This window comes from Tyto alba, unplaced genomic scaffold (assembly GCF_018691265.1).
Source record: "Tyto alba isolate M040663 unplaced genomic scaffold, T.alba_DEE_v4.0 Super-Scaffold_9, whole genome shotgun sequence".
NCBI lineage: Eukaryota > Metazoa > Chordata > Aves > Strigiformes > Tytonidae > Tyto > Tyto alba.
In genome coordinates this window covers 35,528,028-35,536,727 of record NW_024881330.1, presented here as the reverse complement: position 1 = coordinate 35,536,727, position 8,700 = coordinate 35,528,028, and positions in this window count along the sequence as shown.

Here is an 8,700-nt window from a genome sequence, read left to right as displayed (position 1 = left end):
CTGGGGAAAAAAAGAGTTCTTGACTAAGGATCTCTTGATGCAACTAGAAATATACAGTAATGGATTCCACAGTCCCTCCGAGAGTGAGACTACCATGGTCCTCTCTCAGGGATGTTTTTCTGTGTGAAACCTGTTTTTAAGGACATTTACAAATTCTCTTACAGGTGTACTTAGCATGGCTTAGATGGTTATCAATATATAAAGCAGTATCTATAAACTTACACTTGTCTTTGGAAACAAGCACAGGGTGAGATACATGTTATACTGGTAAGTAAGCCTCTCATAATTAATTTTATCATTCTTCTGCTGCAGAAAAAAAAGACAAATATTACTTCAGAAAGCACCCAGGTCCTTTTCAAAAGTAGTGTTGTCCACTTTGATGTGAAATTGTACCTTTATAGTAGCTACTGCAAAATTCCTTTAGATTTTAAGTACTGCATTTCTTTTATTCCACTAGCTGACCATTTCTGAGGAAAAATTGCCAGGGACCAAAACAATGGTTTTCTGGTACTATCCAATCTTGTGTGCACTCGCATTAGGATACTGCATAGCATGCTTTAAGACTTAATCGTTGGTTTGTTCACCCTAATTGTCTTAAAAAGTGCAACCTGCTCATAATTGGTAGTTAAAAGAAAGCACATTACAGTTGACTTACCTTGACTATTATTACTTGCAGTTCTCCCCTTACCTCTTTCTTAGGCTGTGACTGCACTACCTCACCACAAGACAGCTGGCTCGACATTGCACTGGTCTGTGAGAGGTGAGGATCCCATGATGCCATAATGTAATGGAAGTCAAAACCAATAAGCTGCTGTTTTGCTTTCATGAATCAGGTTCATATTCTCTGTTTCAGGGTCCAATAGAGAACATTGCCGTAGACACAGCCAGTGCTTTGCTGCAAGTGGAGCAAGGTGAGAAGGGGCAGAATAATGACAATGGGATTGACAAGGCAGAAGTTAGTGCAACCTACTCAACTGGAAATAACGCTTCCAGCAAATTGTTATGATTGTCTCAGAAAGTATTAATTCTTTTTTGGTCAATGTACATGTAGACTGAATGCATACATTTAGTCTATCCAAACAAAGCAATGAAGCAGTCACCAGAAATTAAACTGACTGGTTTTATAGGGGGAAGTGCAGCTGATATATCTATTCAAGAGCATGATGTTCTACTCATTTGTACATTCCTTGCCCCTGCTTTCCAAGTAAAACCAGCAACATAACACTTTCCTTACAATTAAATTAGAAGAGCCTTGCAAGTAGTGAGTCACACACTAGAGCAGTTATAAATTTTGTATGTTTGTATTTTTCTTAAAGTCTCTGAAACTCCTGAACACACACACACACACACACACACCTTTCAACAGACAATCCTAGTATCATCAGATTCAAATTACAAGGTTATTTGAAACTGAGTCACTTCCTGTTTCAACTTAATGACAATGGAGAGAGAGAGCAAATCATTCGCCCCTGCTCCAATCCAAGATTTAGAAATCTCAGGGATCTGAGGTTTTGCACACGCTCACCAACCATTAAGTCTAACAACTTAATTAACAGCTTTAACTGCATCTGGAGATAAATCAAAGATGATGATAAGATTCTTTAATTTATATGGATATCAGTGTAAAATTTTTTTTTTTTTTTTTGTCATAAAAGCGTTCCTAACCAATCCTACATTCAAGCAAACTTTGGATAGAAGACAGGAATGAGATCTGTTAAGCATTTGCCCTCTGTTTCTTAAAATTATGCCATGCTATCCAATCTACCAATTTCAAGAAGGTGGCTTCTGAAAGTCTGTTTTTATTATGTGTTGGTTTAAGATCTCTAAAGCAAAATGATTAAGACAGTTTGGACCTGTGCTGAACACATCAATCTTCATAGTGTTGGCTGAATAAGGAAAGGTGAACTGGTGAACTGATACTCTTCCCGACAAAAACAGAAAGACAGAATAACACAGCGTTCAAAACATGGAGATTATCTAACCTTGAAGCAGGGAAAGTCATATTTCTTGATACAGCCATTTTGTGAATGTCTTCTTTATCAAGTTTATTTGGCCTACGAGCAAGATGTTCATTGTTCTTGAAGAAATTCTATGGTTGCTTAATGAGCAAGATTCGAATGTAATGTGCACGTTACGTTTATCAGCTTATAAGAAGGTTCTGAAAACAGAGAGAACTGCCTAAAAATGTAAGTTAGTGCTTTGGCTGGAGCTGTCTTGGTCTTATTGCTGTGCATTCTGCTTTTGTGAGTGCTTAACGTACAGACCCAATATAAAATAAGGGCTGCATTATTTGGCTGCTATTTGTGAAAATGAAAGAGTAAGGTGAAAGATGAGTAATTCCAGGTCTGTGGGGAACTGGTGGGGCATGGATACAGCAGATAGTTTATTGCTCTACTTGGGGGAATGATCACCAGGTTCAGTGAGTTCATCAGATTTCCAGACTTGTAGTAGAATGTGGGTAATAAAAAAACTACAGGTGCATATAATCATCCTTCAAGCACTAAACATTTCTGTGAGAGAAAAAGGTGCTTTTAAAAAACCTGCGACATCACTATCTGGTAAAAAATCAGGGTCTTGTATTTCAGCCAAGCAGAAAGGAACAAACAGACCAATTAACAAACCTTTGAGGATGTAACCATTATATTAAAGACTTTTATTTATCATATTATGGAAAGACAAACTAAATGCTCACCTAGGTTATCTAAAAGAGCATGTCTGGAGGTAATAGGAAGAGTAGAAGTAAGGTTTCTCATATCACTTCAGAAAGAAAAGCTTCACAGTAGCATCCTGTGAAGCATTCATCCTAAATAGAGACTGGATTTACAAAGCAAATTCTGCAGAGATTTATGTAGTCTTAAAAGACTGTTATAGTGTTTGGAAATCTCATAATGTTATTAAATGGGTATAACAACAGAAAGGGAAGAACTTGGATGGATTATGTATTAGTTTGGAACAAATATATCAATTGTACATTAATGTTGAACAATGCCTGCATCCTCACTGTAAGCAGAAACATTGAAAGGCAGGTCCTTCTACTGCCTTTAGTGAAACAATGGATTGCTTTTACCAAAAGAACCTGAAAGATTTAGGAAGCTAAGATTCAGCTGGTGCTAAACTAAGATGTATGTGAAGATAGATGATGACCACAATAACCAATTCTTAACCATCCCTGCAATTAGAAGTAGTCACTTGTGGTAATGATGAGTATATTGTTCAGTGAAGAAATACATGCTAAATCAAAACTATTCAAAGGGATACTTCAAGAATATGTAAATAGCTTACTCTTCGGTTTTATGCTACATTAAAAAAAATAAATATAGTTGCCATCTGTCTGGACCGAATCCCACAGAAGGGAGCAGAATAAAGTCACGTCCAAAATCTACAAGTCTAATCCTTACATGATTTCAGGTAAATTGCTGTGGTTTTAGGATGATAGGATGATTCAAAGGGGTATGTTCTACCATTCATCACCTCAAAATTATCACTTAGTGAGATACACGTGCACTTAGCTATGTGTAGCATTTGAGATGCAGATAAATTAGCAGAAACATTGTTTAGGGTGCAGTTCATCTCAACTGATTTCAGTCATCTCAAGGTTTGGTATCACAACTGAGCTAGTTAGGAGTGAGTGGCAAGAATTATTGTTTATAGGTCAAAATGTCACCTGTTAAATTTGTTACATGAAATGACAAAATGTGGGAGGCGTTCATAAGGCAGCATACTGAAATACCACACTGACATCCATTTCCTTCTCTGTGTTCTTTAGATGAATACGATTTCAAAGCTTGTGCACATTCAGGCAGAAACAGAGATCATGCCTGAAGAAGAAAGGAAATATGATTAGGAAGATCTTTCTTTTTAGGAGACTTTCGCCTTACAGCAGAGGCAAAGATTAACGAAAGTTTAGGACTTGAACCAGAAACCTTTATGATGTGTCCTTTGTGTCTCTAAAACTCTATCATGAACAGCAAAACTGGTGTAAAGCATGCTATACAATAAAAAAAAAAAAAAAAAAAAAACAACAAAAACCAAAACAACTGACTTTTATGCTTCTTTTGGTTCCTTTCCACATCCTTGCTATGCTGAATATTTTTATCTGAACTAAACAGTATTGACTGCCCTTTCCAAGAAGCCATGGTACTCATCTTCTTTCATAATATCCTTTTTAAGATAAATTCAGGAATGATAAAGTATTCAGGAAGAGGATAACATATTCTGTTGTCACCCTCCACCCCAACCCCCCACACCTTCAAGTCTTGCTTTTTAAGCACATCAAAAATGAATTTATGAAGAAAGAATAATTATATTGAGTCCTAAAGTCTATTCAATACAGTCATGTCTTATTGCCTAAAAAGTGTCTAGAAGAGTGTATGTAAAGGGCAAGAATATGGTGATACTCCTCAGAAAACTCTCTCAAGAGGCAATAATTTGAGTTTCAGTAATTTTCTGATCCAGGCATTTAGTCTTTAAATGCAATGGTCCCTGAGAGATTTTTCTTCCATGGGCTGACTTTGGAGTCCATGTACACTTTTACCATCCCAGTATTCTGCAGCAAAGCCTGATTAAACACATTGGGTGACAAATCACTTTGATTAATTTAAGAGGAGAGAGAGTAAGGGTGGATTTAGAAGCTTATAGGAGACTCAGGCTACAGCAGAATACACTAAATCATATGTGTAGACTGTATTGTCTGCATTGGACATGTGTGCCATGTTTCATGTGAATGTGCGTTCTAGTTGGGTGGGACTGGTGCAGTGTATTTGTCACATCCAGCCCTGAAGAAAAGACATACTGACAGCTGAGTCCTCTTTCAAATTGTGATCTGAGACAGAAGTTATACAATTGTATAATGATTTATGTTGAAAAAGACCCTTAGTGAGTCCAACCATAAACCTAACACTGCCTAGTCCATCACTAAACCATGTCCCCAAGCACCACATCTACATGTCTTTTAAGTACCTCCAGGGATGGTGACAACCACTTCCCTGGGCAGTCTCTTCCAATGTTTGATAACCCTTTCAGTGAAGAAATGTTTCCCAATATTCAATCTGAACCTCCCCTGGCACAACTTGAGGCTGTTTCATCCCATCATTTATTACTTGGGAAAAGAGACTGACACCCACCTCGCTACCACCTCCTTTCAGGCAGTTGTAGAGAGCAATAACGTTTCCCCTCAGCCTCCTTTTCTCCCGACTAAACAACCCCAGTTCCCTCAGCTGCTCCTCACAGGACTTGTGCTCTAGACCCTTCACCAGATTCGTTGCCCTTCTCTGGACACCCTCCAGCACCTCAGTGTCTTTCTTGGAGTGAGGAGCCCAAAACTGAACACAGCATTTGAGGTGTGGCCTCACCAGTGCCGAGTACAGGGGGACCATCACTTCCCTGGTCCTGCTGGCCACACTATTTCTGACACAAGCCAGGGTGCTGTTGGCCACCTTGGCCACCTGGCCACACTGCTGGCTCATATTCAGTGGGCTGTCAGCCAACACCCCCAGGTCCTTTCCCACCAGGCAGCTTTCCAGCCACTTTTCTCCAAGCCTGTAGCCTTGCATGGGGCTGTTGTGACCCAAGTGCAGGACCCAGCACTGAGCTTTGTTGAATCTCATACAATTGGCCTCGGCCCATCAATCCAGCCTGTCCAGATCCCTCTGTTGAGCCTTTCTACCCTCAAGCAGATCAACACTCCAGCCCAACTTGGTGTCATCTGCAAACTTACTGAGGGTGCACTCGATCCCCTCATCCAGATCACTGATAAAGATATTAAACAGAACTAGCCCCAGTACTGAGCCCTGGGGAACACCACTTGTGACCAGCTGCCACCTGGATTTAACTCCATTCACCACAGCTCTTTGGGCCTGGTCATCCAGCCAGTTATTCACCCAGTGAACAGTACACCCACCCAAGCCGTGAGCAGCCAGTTTCTCCGGGAGAATGCTGTGGGAAACGGTGTCAAAGGCTCTACTAAAGTCTAGGTAGACAACATCTACAGCCTTTCCCTCATCCACTAAGTGGGTAACTTGGTCATAGAAGGAGATCAGGTTAGTCAAGCAGGACTTGCCTTTCATACTTCCATGCTGACCGAGCTTGATCACCTGGTTGCCCTGTGGGTTATAATCCCTTAGCATTAGCATCAAACTTTGCAGCATACATTTTATGCCATCTGAAAAGCAAGAGATGACAGCACTGTGCACCTCACTTGGCATTATAATTACTTCCACCTCTGGATTTCCCTACCTTTCCAAGGAGGATACAATGTACTGCAAGCAAATTCCAGAAAGTCACACTACAATCAAAGACAGTGACCCAGAACAGAGTTTCAGGATCACCAACAGTTTGGATAATTTTCGTGTAGTGGATTTATCCAGGAAACTACTCCATAAACTGTTTTAAAAAATATATTTTCCCTAAACACAGTTTATGTCTTGACTCTGAAAACACATGGAAAGACCATATGTTTTCATTTGCATAATTCCTTTTGCCATTTTAACTGGTATCAGCCAAGAATTTTCTGTATAAATTGAAGATTCCACCCTCTCTCACTGAAATGTTTAGTCATCTTCCTTTTTATTGTTGAAAACAGGAGTCTAGTCTTCAGTGAATGATTTTATTTTAATTTAACAAGCATTCCCTTATTTTACTCTTTTTCTTGCCATTGTCTGACCACTCATTTCTAAACAGCAGATTTCAAGGACTTAGTGTATCAGTTTTCTATTCCCGAAGAAACTTATAATTTAAGTTTCTTCACAGAGAATTTTGTACCATCAATCAAACACTGAAATATTTGGGATGGTTTTTTTTTGTTATTAAAAAAGTGTTATTAAACCAAGAGAAAAAGTAAACACTTGTACTTTGTTGTCTAGGTAGCTTATGGGTTTATAGAAATGGTCAGGAAGAAAAGTCCATTTTTGAATCAAGTACTTTTCTATACAATGGGGATGTCTGAGCTTCCTGTTGCTGATCTTCTATGATATGTACAAATCCTTATTCATTCACCCAGCTAATACAATTTTCTTCTACAAAACTATAAACTTCCAGTATCTCTCTTTTGCATAGGCCGTCAAGGGATGTCAGAACAAAAAAAATCTTCCAGCCGCCCTCTTTCAAACCTGTATTTCTCATATGTAAGTAAGCTGGCAATGAGCACACTTCTGGAGACTCATCTAGAAACAAGGCGAGTAGTTACTATTCTTCATTCTGGCCCTAAGTTCATTCTGAACACCTTCAGCCACTCCGTGAGTTTGGCAAGATCCAGCTCTGTCTGAGAGGCCCAGGCTGCTTGGCTGCCTTTTCACGCAGTGTTGCCATCAACATGTCTGTCCCTGCAGGTAGGAGGAGGTTTTCTGTCACCGTCTGAGCTTTGCAATTCAGGGGATCACACACAGAGATCCAAACGCTTTACTGTGCACAGAGAATCATTTATGTGGCTTAGTTTTCTGTTTTGCAGCTAATTCTCTCTTGCCCATGATGTCAAAATACTTTTATTTTTAAGAAGTAAAGACCAGCTGTTTTCTACTATTCAGTAGCTAAGGCTTTGTATTGCAAGACACAGCAAAGTCCCTGACCACAACTTTTCAAGATGAATCCCACTGATTTTGTGCTGCTCTCCTTTATGGGATGGTCTGGACCTGAAAGCAGAGATAGTCCTGTGACCTAGTGTAAAACCACTGACACCCGAATCTGGAAGATGACCACACGGAACAAAGGAAAACAAAACCCTAAAAAACATCAGAAAGTAGATGCTCTCCTTGCAGCTTGCTTTAATACAGTCAGATCTACATCAAAGATGTTTACAGGAAAGTTTTTGTTGATCCAAGGGAAAATTTTAAGTAGCTTCAGAAATATCAATTAATTCTTGAGCAAAAGCCTTCTGGGTGGCAGCAGTAAATTTGCAGACCTCTACAGTGCTCCCAAAAGCTTTCTTAAAAAGATTAAAGAGACTTCCGTGGCAATTCAGGAGAGGACTGAGTGGGGAATTAAATTTGTTGAGGAACTTTCTGTGACATCACTGGAGATATCATATGGCTGAACTTGCTTTTTATAGTCATCATTCATGGAGTTCTGAAAAGTAGTCCATGAATCTTGTTCAGACTGAGAGACAAGATTTCAGAAATCACCACTACAAAGTGCTACTCAATGGTCCAAAGTGCTGCTAATTTCACCCCTTTTTATGTTTTCAGGATTTTTTCATAAGAATCATTTACAAGAAGCAATTACTGGTGTAAATTAAACCATAAGCAAAGAATCTCTGGTACTGAGGCACTACTTGGAAAGAAAATATATATTTTTGAGGGGGTGGAGGGAGATTCTGATGGACAGGAGGGTGCCTAATACTGCCTTCTGCAGTTAATTTCTGTAGCACTGCTGTGTGCACTGTTGTTACAAAGAACCTACCCTCACAAATATGCTTGTGCATCCTAGAATCCGTAAAATTCCCACCCAATCCAATGGATCAACCAGAGAACTGAATGGTAACATTAGACAAATATAGGCATATATTTATAGCCATGTAGTTCATAATGTATGGATGCAGGGGATGGGGAAGTGAACAAAGATTTATTACTATAATTAATCAGTAAAAGCATCAATATTAAATCATGCAGACTTCTTGAAAGAGGGACCAGACTTGTGGGGTGACTTGCATAAGCACATTAATGGAATACTCTCCTAAGAATTTCAATGGACTTGAACGGTGTTTTCCTC